This window comes from Phoenix dactylifera, chromosome 9, assembly GCF_009389715.1.
Source record: "Phoenix dactylifera cultivar Barhee BC4 chromosome 9, palm_55x_up_171113_PBpolish2nd_filt_p, whole genome shotgun sequence".
NCBI lineage: Eukaryota > Viridiplantae > Streptophyta > Magnoliopsida > Arecales > Arecaceae > Phoenix > Phoenix dactylifera.
The window spans coordinates 13145269-13160830 of NC_052400.1; the positions used below are offsets into that span (position 1 = coordinate 13145269).

At 39.3% G+C, this 15562-nt stretch overlaps 1 pseudogene; it reads right to left on the bottom strand.

The window, feature by feature from the left end:
- Window positions 1-1240: 1240 nt before the first annotated feature.
- On the bottom strand, window positions 1241-15562 carry LOC113460952 (annotated as a pseudogene).

Below are 15562 nucleotides of genomic sequence, written 5' to 3' on the forward strand. Positions count from 1 at the left end.
AGAGAGCAGCAAGAAAGCTTGATGTGATTTTTTCTAAGTAATATCTTTTAGAAACATTACCATAACTATGTCGTATGGTCACGGTTAGAATTCACTAATAAGTTCTACTGTGAGCTACAGTGTCTTTGAACATAATACTCAATTGTTGAGTTCTTGAGCTTCATCACCTAAAAGCTTTGATCCATCCTGCTGAATTAGGCTCTTTTGGCAGAGTTTTTGAAAGACCAAAAAGCACACTTTCACCCTCCAAAAGTACTTTTAGATCAAATAGAAGTGTTTGGTAAAAAAATCGAAAAGCTGTATTACCTTTTGTCAGAAAACTAAAACAACTTTTTGGATTTTGAAGCTTATCCAAAAAAGCATTTTCATGCCATGTCGAAAAGCTATTTTGAATTATAAAATTTTTCATTTTTAGACCACAATACCCGCAATAAAATATAATAATTACATAAAATAATAGTATTAATATATAATAATAATAATATTTTATACATTTATTATTGTATTATATTATAAATATAATATTATATTACATTATATCATAATACATTGATATATTATGTTATATTATTATGCTATATTATACAATATTATATTACTATATTATAATAATATTATAGTATAGTAATATTATACTATTATATTTATGTATTAATATATATTTTATTTTATTATGCTATGTTGTATAATATTATGCAATGTCCTTTATAACCATTTTGTCATACCAAAAATACTTTCTCAGTCATATTAAAGTCTCACGGCACTTTACAAATATAGCTACCAAATAACAAATAAAAGCTACTTTCAAAAGCTCTATTGCCAATAACTCTGCCAAATAAAGCCTTAATATAATTGACTTGTGAAATCACACCTCTCCAATTTGACCACGTCTGAGTTTAAGACTTCACTCGATGAAAAAATGGGTCAGATTCTAATCCCAAGTATTTAGACATCGGTATTTTACATCTAACATCTCTCTCTCTGGTTTACATTCATGCTGCGTCAGCATTTATTGAAAAATTTATGCGTTGCCTTAATTTGAATCAGGTCTGGTAATCTATATCTCATCCATGTCTTGGTTCTTAATGACCGGACTGTGCCCTTTTTGGTTTTTTTGATGCTTCCAGATTAGATCCTGACTGCCAAACAGTATCTTTTATCTGCGGGTCCACCATCACTTTGTCTCTTCTTTCTAAACAGCCAAGCACTACCATCTTCTCGGCACAAGAATACTTTGGGATTTTACCAAGCAAACATAGCCTTGAAGATGATACTTAAATAAATCTACATATTTACATATATTCATGCACTCATCTCACCCAGATTTGGGTGCATATCCAGTTCTCTTTTCCGCACCCAAATACATGACCGACTTTGCAAGGATCTGAACCAAAACAACATCGGAACTATCCTAAAATAAAAAAAAGGGAAAAAAACATACTACTGCTGAAACTCTAAAACACAATGAAAGCCGAAAATTTTATTCCTTGCTTTTCAAGAATCTGCTTGCAACGCCCATTTGCGGAAAAGCCTACAAACATCTGTTTTATTCTTCAAATGGTCATCTGGAAAGCAAAATTTTAATAGCCTGAAGAAGGCAAAATCATCGGGGGGACGCCGGAATGAAAAGGGCAGTGCAATGCTTCACCTAGTCATACCAAAGTGCCAGCTCTCATTTTTAGTTAATTCCATCAATCATTACCATGTGCGGAGGAACTGGATCTCGAAGAAAATGTCAGCGGTTTCACCACAAACGGATGCTCTAATAGTTGAGCAGCAGAAGGCCGTTCATCTGGGTTAACCTTCACACATTGACTGATAAAATCACGGGCATCTCTTGACAAGTAGTTGGGGATGGGAGGTTGTTGGCCATGGCCAATTCTAAAGAGAGCTTGAGTCTGCAAATTAGAGAGAATGAACAATTAGTAAGAGTATCTTGGGGCATTGAGATAGCTACCAACTCCTTCCAACAATTATAAACCGTTGTTTACAGCTTGCAGCATGAAACAGAAGTAAAAATATCTTCAGACTTTCAAATTTTGACTTAAGAGGAAAAGGCAAGCATAGAAGTTGCACGATAGGCATGGAAAACTAATAAGATGGAGACATCTAAAGAAGCTGCAATATCTACTCCTACTGTGTTAACTGCTAGAAGCACTTTCTATGAAAAGGCTCAAAAGTTATTATGATCTTCTGCTGTTTGCTTTTAGGAGATCGTTTTGCTCTTCCGTATCTTTATAAGATGGGTAAGATATTTTCATCAATGAGAATGGGATTCAACATCTCAAACTCCCGTGTTTTATAAAACGGCACGAAATTTTCATCAATGAGAATTAGATTTATCTTTTGAAAATGATGTATATTTCTGGTATAGGAGATGGCCATTTGGCCGATCAAGGTCTGTCCAGCTCGATAAACATAACCATCGTCAAGGGGTCCGACCAGCGCAATCATGAAGAAAATTCTACATTTAGGCTCAACCTACTTGCTATACGTCACAAATAAGGCCTGATGACATTATTTGACCAACCAGCCAGCTCGAACAGGTTACACCTCCAATCCTCTTAGGTTTGACCCAACAAGTTTGTCGAGATACACGTACAGGAGCACACCAGACAGATCTGACCAAGTTGTTTTATATGTCAATCCCCGTATTTTTCAATCACTTTATGAGTAATGATCTGTAAAGATATTACCTTAATTACAAACTTTAAATAATATACAAGCTATTAGACAAACTTGCCACTAGAGCTACTTTTAGCTTCCTTCGTGGGATACAGTTTCATAAAGAGTTGTATATGATTCAAACAAAGTATTTTATAATATCTGGGTCACTCTGAATAGACTCATCCTCTCCAAAATTATATCAACGATAAATTATTCTGAATAAAAGATGTGACAATAAGCATATTGTTACTTGAACTACTATCTAGATTTTCCTAATTGCATTATATAGTACTGACATAAATATGGAACAAGTTTGAAGAAATCTTTAGCTTAAAAGTTTAAACATGGAACAATTTTGCGCAAGGGATGAAAAATACACAAACAGCTTGTTACTTCAAAACTGCCATAAGTTAGTCATTAATGATAACACGGATAATGAATTTTCAAGGGACCTCACAACCTACATGTATCAGAGAGTGTATATGAGCATCTTTATCTGAAAGCATGAGTGCTAAGATCAAAATACTAAAATAAAGTTTGCTCTAATGCTTAATTTTATAGTAAGATAAGAATAAGTGAATAAGACAATTTATATTGGAAACAAAGGGCTTATATTGAGAGAATTTTTTAAGGATTCCTCAAATTTGAGAGATGATCCCGTATGTCAAATCTAAAATATATAAGAAAGCTAGTAAAAGAGCTCATCCAGCTTAGCCAACAAACTCTTATTTCCAGAAAAAGTTCAGCACGCAACAGAGGTAATCCAACGGAATGTGGAATGAGATCCAATGGTTCCTGCAAGTTGTCATTTCTAGGTGCAATGCATGGGGACTGTTGTATCTTTAGTGGTGACCGTCCCCGTCATAAGGAGATTGATCAGCTCAAGATGTGAACCAAAGAAATCCACCTATTTACGAACTCGCTTTGGCGCGGGCAGGTTAAGATCTACCATAATGGGTCTGTGAGTATTTCACCTAGCCAGCCTTCATCCACATAACCATCTTTTACAACATTATTTATTCCTTTATCTTAAATGAAACTTTGAGTCCTTGCTACCTTCAACTGGCCATTTCCCCATCTCCCAATCCAGAACTCTCCTTATCATAATTGGCAGTATATAGCATGAATTTGAACCTGCGAGCCATAATATAAAACTTTTTAAACTTGCTTACCTCTTTCTTCCTTTATCTGCGTTCTTGATTCATTCTCCTCCATACACTAATCCTGTCAATGTGCCACATCTCCTACGCCCTTCTCCTCATCTTATCTCATCCTCCAGGATTTATTACCCAAACCCATTGCTAACCTAGGTGTTCAGAATTTGAAGCAAGTTCAACTGCTGGAGCTACTGAATTTAATCCTTACACTCCTTTTTTTCAATTTTATAACATACCATTTCTTTATATCAACTTTATCCTGTTAATATATTGGATACTTACAAGATCACTCTTTTTTTATTAAAAAAATTACATGTCTTGAACTATTCAAGTCATCTAGATGCAGCTGATTATTTAGTGAAATTCTATTCTCTGTGTTTGCTATTCCGCAGCTGGCTGTTCCAAAAGTATAGATAGCTTTCAGCTTTCAAGGAATCCAGATTTAAGGTATAGAGTAAATAAGTTTGCGGTTATGGCACGTGAACTTTTTTTTGGGTACATCACGGGAACTTTCAGAGTAAAAGAAATCAAGCAGGAATATTGTTTGTTATTTCGTTACTGAACTGGCAGAGGAGTCCTTTGAAGATGAAAAGGAATAGTAGCTAACTGTTTCAACCAAACAGATTACTCACCCACTCCAGATTTGGATAAGGAAGTTGCCGTGTTAACATCTCCAAGACAGTGCACCCAAGACTCCATATATCGGCTGCAGGCCCATATGTTTTTCTAGGATTAACAACCTGAAAAATGAGAACTCCCCATTTAATAGGAACTTGCAGACCCATGCACAAATTTATGAAATGGCATCTTTAAAAATTACATGCAGTACTATTCTGAACACAGTAGATGATGAAAAAAATAACATCATTCTCCATTCTGTCACAAAAGATAGACGCTCCATCCAAAACCTAATCAAGTCCAACAGGAAAAAATAGTCTGCAAAAGAGTTGTAGGAGATTATCTGAGTTGGATTTGGATCAAGATATATCTGAACCCAATAATGTGACGAATGACATAGGATGATATATGTACATACATTCACAAATAATTGTTTATGTGCATGTGTTTTCTTTTTCCGAGGAATTTTAATTGAAATTTAGATGAGAACCAAATCTGTTCATCATCTCCAGGTCAGTATTTGGTTAGGAATCACCACCAGCAAATGCTTGCATCTGGACTCAAAACAAATATAATGTCTGATATAGTGCCATCATAGAACACATAGCACACATTCAGTGGGAGTGAGAAAGTAACGAGTGCATTGTGAAGAACAGAAAGGCTATGTTGTCTGCCTTTGGATAGCAATCATATCATCTAAGCTTGACTTTTAAACCTTCTTGATTCTATATATTCGCAAGTTATTAAAGAACAATGAACAAGTATAATACATGATACCTCTAAAGGTATCCTTCACTTTTCGAACAATTTGCCAGATAATGTCCTGCATATAGTAATCAGCACTAATAAGTAGCAATTATTCACGATAGAGGGTAATGCATCTATACAAAGACCAATGCGTTAATTTGAGGCTCACTCTTTTGCAACTATCAGTCCTCCTTCTAGTTTGCAGCAACATACACATCGGACCAAAGATATCCACAAAGATCATTTTACCACAAGATCTCCGTAGCAGCTAGTCCAATTACAATGCGAAGAAAACTAGGACAAGCTACTAATCAGGTTGGTTGGTCAATATAAGACAAATTTCAAGATTTATTTCAACTTACAAAAGATTTGATCAAACAAAAAAAAATTCATGGAGTGCATCTAAGCCATGATTTCTGCATAATATGCAGAGATAACATATAACAGCCACCTACCATTACCATTACCATGCAAAGAAAGGATGTGAATCACCACAAATTGAAGTGACCCTGTATGCATAGCTGTGTTATTTAGTTAGTATAGACTTATATACAATTGCAGCCACCATACATGTGAGGATCCATGGGGGCATGTCCTTAGTCGCATATTGGGGTCCCATATTGGTTGTGCGCTGGAAGATCTTGGATCCTTAAGTAGGGTAAAGAATTTCAAAATATAAGACTTTTGGCTAGTCCTTTTGGGTGAGGTTCTAGAACGTTATAAATGGCATCAAAGCTAATATGATCAATGGCACTTGTGGACCATGGAACACTACAGCTGTGGAATACGGTGTTTGTGATTTTGATAGACCCTTTCCTTGGTGAGAATGCTAGGACTTAAATGGGTGGAGTGTGAGAGGACCTATGCAAGCATGAGCAAGGACCTCAAAATATTAACTAGGAAGATTTTAGGTACTTAAACATGGGCAAGGACCTCAAAATATAACTTTTGGCAAGTCTTTTTCTGTGAGATCCTAGGATATTGCAGTTTTTTCATCTTATTATCACTATCTCAAACACAAAGTTACAATATTAGAAATGAAAGATATCAATTCAAGACTTGATAAGTGGACTTTGTGATGAACTCGAATGAAAATGAAATAGAAGTATTTCATCTATCAGACTTAAGTAAAATTTAATACTTGAGCAAGCTGTGAAGATATTCTTTTTATGCACAAACTTGTAACAACGCTTTCAATATAAGATATCTTAGAATTGTTTTAACCGGGTATTACTTAAATAAATTCAGTCATTAAATTTTATTACCTTGTTTAACATAATCAGTTTGCCAGTTTCTTATTCTAACTTTGTGGAATTGAGCCTAGATCATTATTATTATATTTTTCTATTCTTCTTTTGCCTATAATATATGCAATGATATATATATATACATAAAATAGGCAGTGATAAAGTTTCTCATTTCAATTGCTTTGCATCGGTCACAAACCAGCATAAAGGAATTTCTCTACAAAAATAACTGCACATAAGGATGCATGACTATATAAATTAAATAATCTTGGAACTATCAAACTAATTCACATGCCCCAACCATCAGCAGGACCCTCATTTTCACGCCATCTACATTGTCATGTATTTTTATGTTCATTTTTATTTTTGACTCCATGTCTCTAGTGGCATTTCTCTTTTCACAATACATGTTTCCCCAAATACAAAATGACACAAATTTAAGACGAAAGAGAGGTGTTATATATGCATTTTGTAATCCTATAACTAATGGAGACATCACATGGCATTCATTGCTCACTACTTTCAGAATTTATGGAGTTAAGACAGTGTCTAATACAAGGTCCGCCGTACCGGTACCGGTCGGCATACCGGTGGCCGGCCGGACCGGTACGGTACCGGTCCGGTCCGGTACATACCGGCCGGTACGCGATGGTTTCAAAAACCACAACGCGCGGCGCTGTGGTTCTAAAAAAAAAAAAAATCGTACCGGTGCGAACCGGCCGGTTCGCACCGGTACGAGGCCGGTACCGGCCGGTACGGGCCCGAACCGGCCGGTACGCACCCGTACCGGCCGGTTTGGATAAAAAACAGAAAAATACCGGTTTTTTATCTGTTCCGGTACCGGTCCACGGCCGGACCGGTACGTACCAGCCCGTACCAGCCGGTACGGGCCGGTACGGCATTCCATGGTCTAATAGCTTGTGCCATCCATTATGGGTGGTTAAATAAATCAAAGAATATTAAGCTAACCTCTGGAGCCATCCAGTATACACTTCCTTTACATGATTTCAGCATGACGAACTTGGTTATCTGAACATGTACATAAGGGAAGTACATCAACTAAATTTCAAACATTTGAAAAGTCGCATGCATCGAGAGAGAGAGAGAGAGAGAGAGGGGGGGGGGTGGGGCGACTGACCTCCTTAGCCAATCCAAAGTCAGCAAGTTTTACAGATCCATTTACATGAACCAAAATGTTCGCGCATTTAATATCCCTGGCAAGAAAACAGGATAATAACATCAGTTGAAGAAAAGGATTGCCTTATCCATATCCCAAGAAACTGTTAAAATTGAAAATGTTTTAAATCACTAATAATCAAAATTACATAATACAAACCAGATTATCTTGAATAATATACCATGATCAAGTCTTGTAATCTGAGGTTTATATATTGTCCATGTACATAACATATTAGTGAAGATTTTTTTGTTAGAAGATATGTAATTATTTAATATTTTTCTGATTTTTTGTTGGAAAGGTTCAACCATTGAAGCCTTTAGACCATTAAAGCCTTTAATTCTCAACTACTTCATTTTAGTTTAGTCCCACATTGGAGAATTTATGCAAGTTGAGTATGCGGGCCTATGGACCTTTCACCACACATGCATGCGCGCTTGACTCGGCAGGCCATGCATGTTGCACCACAAGCACAAGGTGGCTTTATTAGCCCATAACAGCTAGTAGGGCTGTTAACGAGCCGAGCCGAGCCCGAGCCTCCGCAGGCTCGGCTCGGCTCGTTTCACTAATTTTCTGGCTCGGGCTCGGGCTTGGGCTCAGTACCGAGCCTTGTATTGGGCTCGGGCTCGGGGCTCGGGTGGCACAGCCCGGCTCGGGCTCGTAAAGCTCGTTTGCCCGAGCCCGAGCCCGAGCCAGAGCCCGAGCGGCGAGCCCGAGCCCGCCCCATCCCCATCCGGCCATCCCCATCCCCATCCCCGCCCCCATCTCTGTCGCCCGTCGGAGAGAACGACCAGCCGAGCTCGGTTCCGAGTCCCGACGGTTCGTCGTCGGAGAGAAGAACGAAGAAGAGAGAGAAAAGAAGAAGAAGAAGAAGAAGAAGAGAAGAAAGAAGGAAAGAAAGAAAAAAGAAAAAAAAAAGGAGAGAAGAAGGGACTCACCTCATCGCGTGCGGCGGCCGCCGGCTTCAGCCGCGAGCACCTGCACCGCCGGCACGGGCGTCGGCCGCCGGCACAGCCGAGGAAGCCGCGGGCTTGGCCGCGGGCGCCGCCGGCCGTGGCCCGACCCTCCCGTGCGAGGGACTCCTCGGCTCCTTCCCTGATTCGCCGGTGGAGGAGTGCTTCTCATCCCCTCCTCTATCGCAGTCTCGCCGGTAGAGGAGTCGGCAAAGAGAGGAAAATGGAGGGGGAGAAACGGAGAAGAAAGAGGGGAGGGGCCTCGCGTGCTTCTTTCCCAGGCGGCGGAAGGAGGCAGCGAGGCATCGGCGGCGGTCGGCGGAGGAGGAAGGCGAGAGGGGAGTCAGGGGAGGGAATGGATTTTTATGCGGGACAGCGGGAAGCTTCTGGAAAAACCCAGAAGGAAGGAGAAGAAAAAAAAAATAAAAAGAGAGGAGGTGGTCAGGTCAGGTGGAGGAAAATGGGAATGGGTTATTGGTTGGGCTCGTTTGGGCTCGTGAGCTGCTCGGGCTCGAGCTCGGGGCTCGGGCTCGAATTTAAACGGGCCTCATTTTGGGCTCGAGCTCGGGCTCGTTTGACTAACGAGCCGAGCCCGAGCTGGACTTTTACCGAGCCGGGCCAGAGCCGAGCCCGAGCAGCTCGGCCCGTTGACAGCCCTAACAGCTAGCAACGCCCTAGGCGCTTATTGCAAATTCTATAGGCCAGGAGACTGGCTGTTCAAGCTGTTACTGGACTGGTCCCTATATAAATGCCATGGTCCAATCCAAGCACACCACACAGATTAGAGGTCAAAAATCCCTTTCTCCTTATGGCAGCTAACCACTGCTCTACAATTTCCATCACTTTCACTGCAAATTCTTTCCATATTTTATATAGTTTCAAAAAAAAATAATTTCAAGCAACTAAAGAAGTCATTCGGGTCAAGCTTTCGGTGTGCCTGTGTTGCACCAGGACAGAAGCCAAACTAAACCAGGGATCAATTGTACCTTGGGAGCATTAGAGCCACCTACCCGGCAAGAGAGGCTACAATGCCTAGCACACCTCTAATCCAAGTTCTGCTATATTTTATTTTTGAATTTCATATCATTTTCAAAATTATTTTCTGCTAAATTACTATTTGGATTTTAACATGATATTCATCATACAAATTCCTGATTTATTCAATTTATTTTTAGTTACCTCCAACAATCTAAAGAGCGCTATTGGGTTTAAATCAATTTATTTAATTTATCCAATTTTTGTTAAATTATTTTATATGCATGCTTAGATTCTGATTTATAGATGTAGAAATTAAATCCTCTTATACATGTTGATATTCTCCATATTCTGGCGGTTAGTCAAGTAATTATACATTTTTAGAATCAATTTCTATCAATTTTCTATTTTACAGACATTATTGGATTATAAAGCTTTTACTATTTTACACTGTTTTGTATCTGGATAAGCATCTGCAGTTCTATATTAAACAAAAAATAGTAAACAAATAAACACCTGCGATTTTCTGTAAGCATATAGTCTGCACTGATAAACAATCTTGCATCTATATTAATTAGCTGTTATCTATTCCCAAATTTTGGTATGCATGAATCTGTATTCGGTAAACACATTCTGCATCATATTAAGCACAATTCTGTTCTAGTTAACTGTGGTAGTTTGTTTTCTGTTCATTGTTTCAGATTTTTCAGCATACAGTAGCATGTTTGAATAAATAATTTCTGCACCTGAGTAAATACTAGCTGTATTCTGATAAACAGAAACATTGTTTTTCAGCATTCTATGCACACTGATTTTGTGGCCTAATTTCTGACATCAATATTTTCAGAATGATTCTTAAAGCTTGATTTATATCAGTTAATTACTGTAGTAATTCATAATTAGTAACTAAAGACCTAAAGAACTAGATGAAGATTTCTTTGCCTTTCTTGTTGAAAGTGAACCTTCCCTCCTATGCCGAGACAATGTCCTCTTCCAATGCACCTTTCTAGAAGAAAGCTATCAAGGGTGAGTTTGAATCTGTCTTTCAAAGTAAGACTTGGATCCTTTCCAAAGAAGAACCCACCCTTTCCCACATTAGGCACTAATCTATCTTTAACGTCTAATTAGATCAGGTAATCATTCAAATTAAGAACAATTTCCTTCTGGTTGTAAGACATTAGGTTGTAGATGGGTATTCCACAGAAAGCTAAAGCAAGATAAACAGAAAAATATTTTTTAGACTAGGTACTAGCCAAAGATTTCCATCAAAAGAAACATATAGATTACTTTTGATACTTATTCACCAGTAACTCCGGCTGCAACTCTTAGAATCCTTGCAACTACTTCTAATCATAAGTTGATAATCCATCAAATGGACATGAAAACTGCTTTTCTAAATGGGGATCTTGAAGAAGAGATCTATATGAAACAACTCGAGAGGTTTACCATTAAGGGCAAGAAAACAAAGTTTGTAAATTAGTTAAGTCCCCATATGGTCTCAAACAACATCCAAAGCAGTGACACAAGAATTTGATAAAACTGTCTTATCATTTGGATTCTCTTTCAACGATCATAATTAACGTGTCTCTTTCAAGACAATTGTGTTATCCCTTTGTCCCCATGTAGATGATATCTTGATCCTAAGTGCGTCTCTCAAAATCATAGAAGAAAGTAAATCCTTTCTATTCAGCAAATTTGACGTGAAAGATCTAGAAGAGGGTGATGTAATCCTGGGGATGAAGATAATTAATCCCCTGAAGTGATAGCTCTCTCTCATTCCACCAAAAAGATGATGCAAGAAATTTGAGTATTATGATATAAAATGAGTATCTATTTCTTATGTCCCTAGTGTGCATGTAACAAAAATCTTGGTGAACCTATATCACAACTTAGACACTCTCAAGCTGTAGAAAGGGTTTTCTGATCTCAATAAAATCAATAACAGGTCCACTTCTTGAAGCTTTCAGTTATATAATGAAGATGCTTGAAATGTTCTTTCCGTACACTGAAGGGAAGCTTTGACAGAAAATTTGATATTTATCAAGACAGAGAGGCAGGATGTAGAACTACTGAAGATAAATTAGTTTAACATTTCTTCGTAACCTGCAGCTGTCCTTAAGTTATGATGTGAGTTTAATCAAAATGGTATTTCTGGGCCCTCCTTTCTTTGGTCGTGTTTTGCAGTCAGTTTCCCAATTTGCTTATTATCTCGATAATAGAACAGGGAACCATCTATCTGTTTTTCCTCCTACTCCTTGATACTATTACAATTTTTATTGCTTCACAGAAAATGAACGGAAATAATCGAAGACCTTACAGAACAGTGAACAAGACTACCTCAAATCAGAAGTCTAAACTATTAGGCTTATGGTGTCTAATAAGCAAAAAGGAAGACGAGAAGAATGAGGAAACCATAGACTACTTAAGTTCACAGCCATCAAATCTTCCATTCCAGTAAATGGCAGCAAATATGGGCTTCAGGAAGTACCTTTGTTTGATAGGTGAGAATGCACCCTTTTTCTAAGCTAAGATTACTTAGTGACAAATAATATCTTTCAGCATACAAATGAAATACAATTGAGGAACAAAAGATCATATTATGGGGTGTTTTATCAAAATAATGGAACACAATATCAAGAAATTCAATGTATGAGTAAAGTATGATCATATAAACCAAAACAGCTGCCTCACCTGTGCACCACACTTCGGTCATGAAGATACTTCAAACCATTTAAGATCTGCCTGGTAAATGCCAGAGACTTGACAATCTGGCAGATCATACTTCTGATATAGAGATGCAAGAGAATCCTTGAGTAACAAGCTCCAGGAAGATAAACAGTTTCGAATCTTCCTGCAAGAAAATCCATGTCTTAGTAAAAAGAAATAGTAACACAACAGAGTATGCAAGCACAGATCTGCAGTAGAATAGGCAATACGATAATATTGATCAACTAAAAACAAATAAACTATAATATCCAGCAATTCTGTAAGCATAAGTTCCTAATGACCAATAAGCTATAAGCAACTGAGACTTATGATAACATTTTCCTTCATACACCATAGTCACCAAGCAACAAGAAATAATCAATTTCAAGGACTGCCAAAACAGTTTAGTGTCTCCAACAGTGAGAAGATTAGGGGGGGGGGGGGGATCAGGAAAATGGGAACTTAAGAAAATTCTTTTATCATTGGAACTCAATGTTAAAGAAATAGAAATATTGATGGAAGGCTCAATAAGTCAATTCTACATCAAAATGTCTATGCAAGCGTACCTTGTCTGCATCCATAATATTGAACTATATTTTCGTGTTCAAACTGACTTAGAAGTGCAATCTCCTGAAAGGATAAGTCAGAAAGTTAGAAGATAACATGCTCAAAAAAAGAGTTATGAAAACCAACAGATGAATTTTCAACTAAACATATTTGAAGGAGTAATAAAGTTTCACAATATTTACAAGAAAGAGAAAAAAAGTTACTCAAGAACAATAGGCAGGCGGATAAATATTAAGGCATCTGCTGTAACAACAGTTAAAATAGAGTTGAACGACATCCCACCTGCTCAAGTTGAAGAATACATTGTTGGGCATTGCCTCCTTGGTCAAGCAAAGATACTTCTTTAACAGCAAAGAATACACCCTCACTGTGAAGATAACAGAAAATAAAGCATAGCCAATCACAAAAAATGCCAACAACTCATACCAGTATGATAACAACCTAATCATAGCTAATATCCTGCAGAGGAAGTGATATTAACCAGAAAATTATTTATATTTGCTACTCTATGGAACTTAATGCAACTTAGCTCTGTCACCATTTTCTGCTTTAAATATATTAGACTAGTGGATTACTGACTCTATACGTGGAACCAGAGATAGTGAACAAGAAAGATTAATTTTGAATACAACAAAGTGTACTTCCCAGTTATGACATTGATTATTAATCACCATTGTCAATGTCTTTTTTAAGAAAATCTTTATCTGATGCCCTGAATAAGAAAACAGATAAGTCCATGATAAGTAGCAATGGGTGACAATCTTGTTAATCTTGTTGATTTGATTTAGTTTTTGGTCATCCTAAAATGCATGAAAGTTCAAAACACTACCATTCAACCAATGAGGGTAAAAGAATTACGAGAACTCTTGACGGATCATGGGTCAGGGTCCCCCATACTAACTGCAGCATATACCTCTATGCATAGTGTTATTTAGAACTCCCTCTTCAAATTTTGCAAACATCCCAAGGTAGATTTATGACTCTATCTCACCTCTTATCAACATGTACTAGAAATGGTTCTCAATTATTATTATTATTATTATTATGATCAGAATAACAATATGCAAAATTCACTCTAGTGTCTCTTTGAGGATTCAAATCCCTAAGCATAACGCAATATATCTGAAAACAAAAATACTTACAGAAATTAGTTGCAGTTACTTGTAAAAAGGCAACACAGATATAAGATAGAGAAGTAGAGAACGAAGTAGGAGTTATGTGAATGTTGCAGCAACATTTGTCCCATGGCTCAAAAGATTGTTCTGATGGTTTATATTGCACATATAAAAATCTACATTAAAAGAACCATAAATGAGAAGACCCAGCAACTTATAAGGCTCCATGATTACTTCTCGCTGATTGCTTCATAGACCATCCCAAATGGAAACCGCTCCCAAGGAGCCTAAGCCTCGGCATCCATGACCTGATCCTCCTCTTGACCTTGTCATTCGGCGAGATGATAAACATTGTTTCGGTAATTGTACTGGAGTGTCGTCGTCATCAATGGTGGGGGTATGACGATGTCCCGGTAAAGCCCTCGGAGGTCTCCACCCCCGCAACCCTCCACCAAGCAGGAAGGTTCTTCCTCCTCGTCCTCTCTCCGAGTCGAAGGATCTCCTTCTCCCCCCTTCCGCGGCCAAGATCATTGTTCGCTTCATCAGGAGCCAAGGACCTCAATATATCCCACGTCGAGCCTTCCTTGTCCATGGCAGGAATGGACATTGATGGAGGCGGCGCGAGCGGCCTCCATGGTGGAGGGGAAAGATTCAAAATCACAGGGGGAGGAGCAAGAGCTGGAGGGCGAAAACCTCTAATTCCTCCATCTCCTCCTTTTACAACTGGAGACGAAGTCGAACTCTTCGGACTTTCACCATCAAGAACCTTACTTTCAGCCACGGGCCTGTCAAGCTGGCTTGGAACTTCCACCTGGACATCCTGCCGGCCGACGGATTCTTCAGCCGATGCGCTGGGGGGATCGGCAGGCGTAGAATTCGGGGCAGAGGTGGGATCTTGGGGGCTGGGGCTATCAGGGTAGAGGAGCGGGACCTGGGGAGGAGGTCGGAGGAGCACCGGGCCTTCCGGGCCTCCCAGGCGGTGACGGGGATGGCGAAGTCCTCGGTCCCGTCAACCCAAGGCTGCGGTAGAGGAGGTCGACCTCGCCCTCGATGCTGCCCCCAATTCGGAAGCTCGTCTGCTTCGAGAACAACGATGACGAGAGGTCCAGCGATCGGGTGGTACGGATGACGGGAGACTCGTCCGACGCGTCGTAGTCGATATTCTTCACCGCGTTCCGTCGCTCCAGCCGCCGCGTCCCCCGCCCCTTCCCCTGCCGCTGCCGCCGCTGCTCCATCTCCCCCCGCTCCGACCGAAAGGCGCCTCTGTTATGCTCCGCAAGAACATAGGCGAAAGAGGGCCAAAATCCCATCAGAAAATCAGGAAAAAAAGGGATATTGGAGGAATTCGAGGACCCTGGAGTGGACAAGATGCCCAAACTGAAGCCGGAGAAGAGTAGAAGCGAAAGCATAAGGAAGGAAGAGGGAAAAAAGTAGGAATAAAGGAGAGATTTTGGATGTTTTGAAGCCGAGGTGGAGGAGGTTTGGGGAAAGCGTGGGGTTTGGATTAAGCTTGAAAAAAGAAATGGTAGGGGAGTGAGAGAGTTGACTGGTCCACAAGAGAGAACGCGGCCATGGGGAGACTTCCCGTCAGGGGGTAAAAAGTCCGGGGATGGACATGGCATGGGGATGGTTG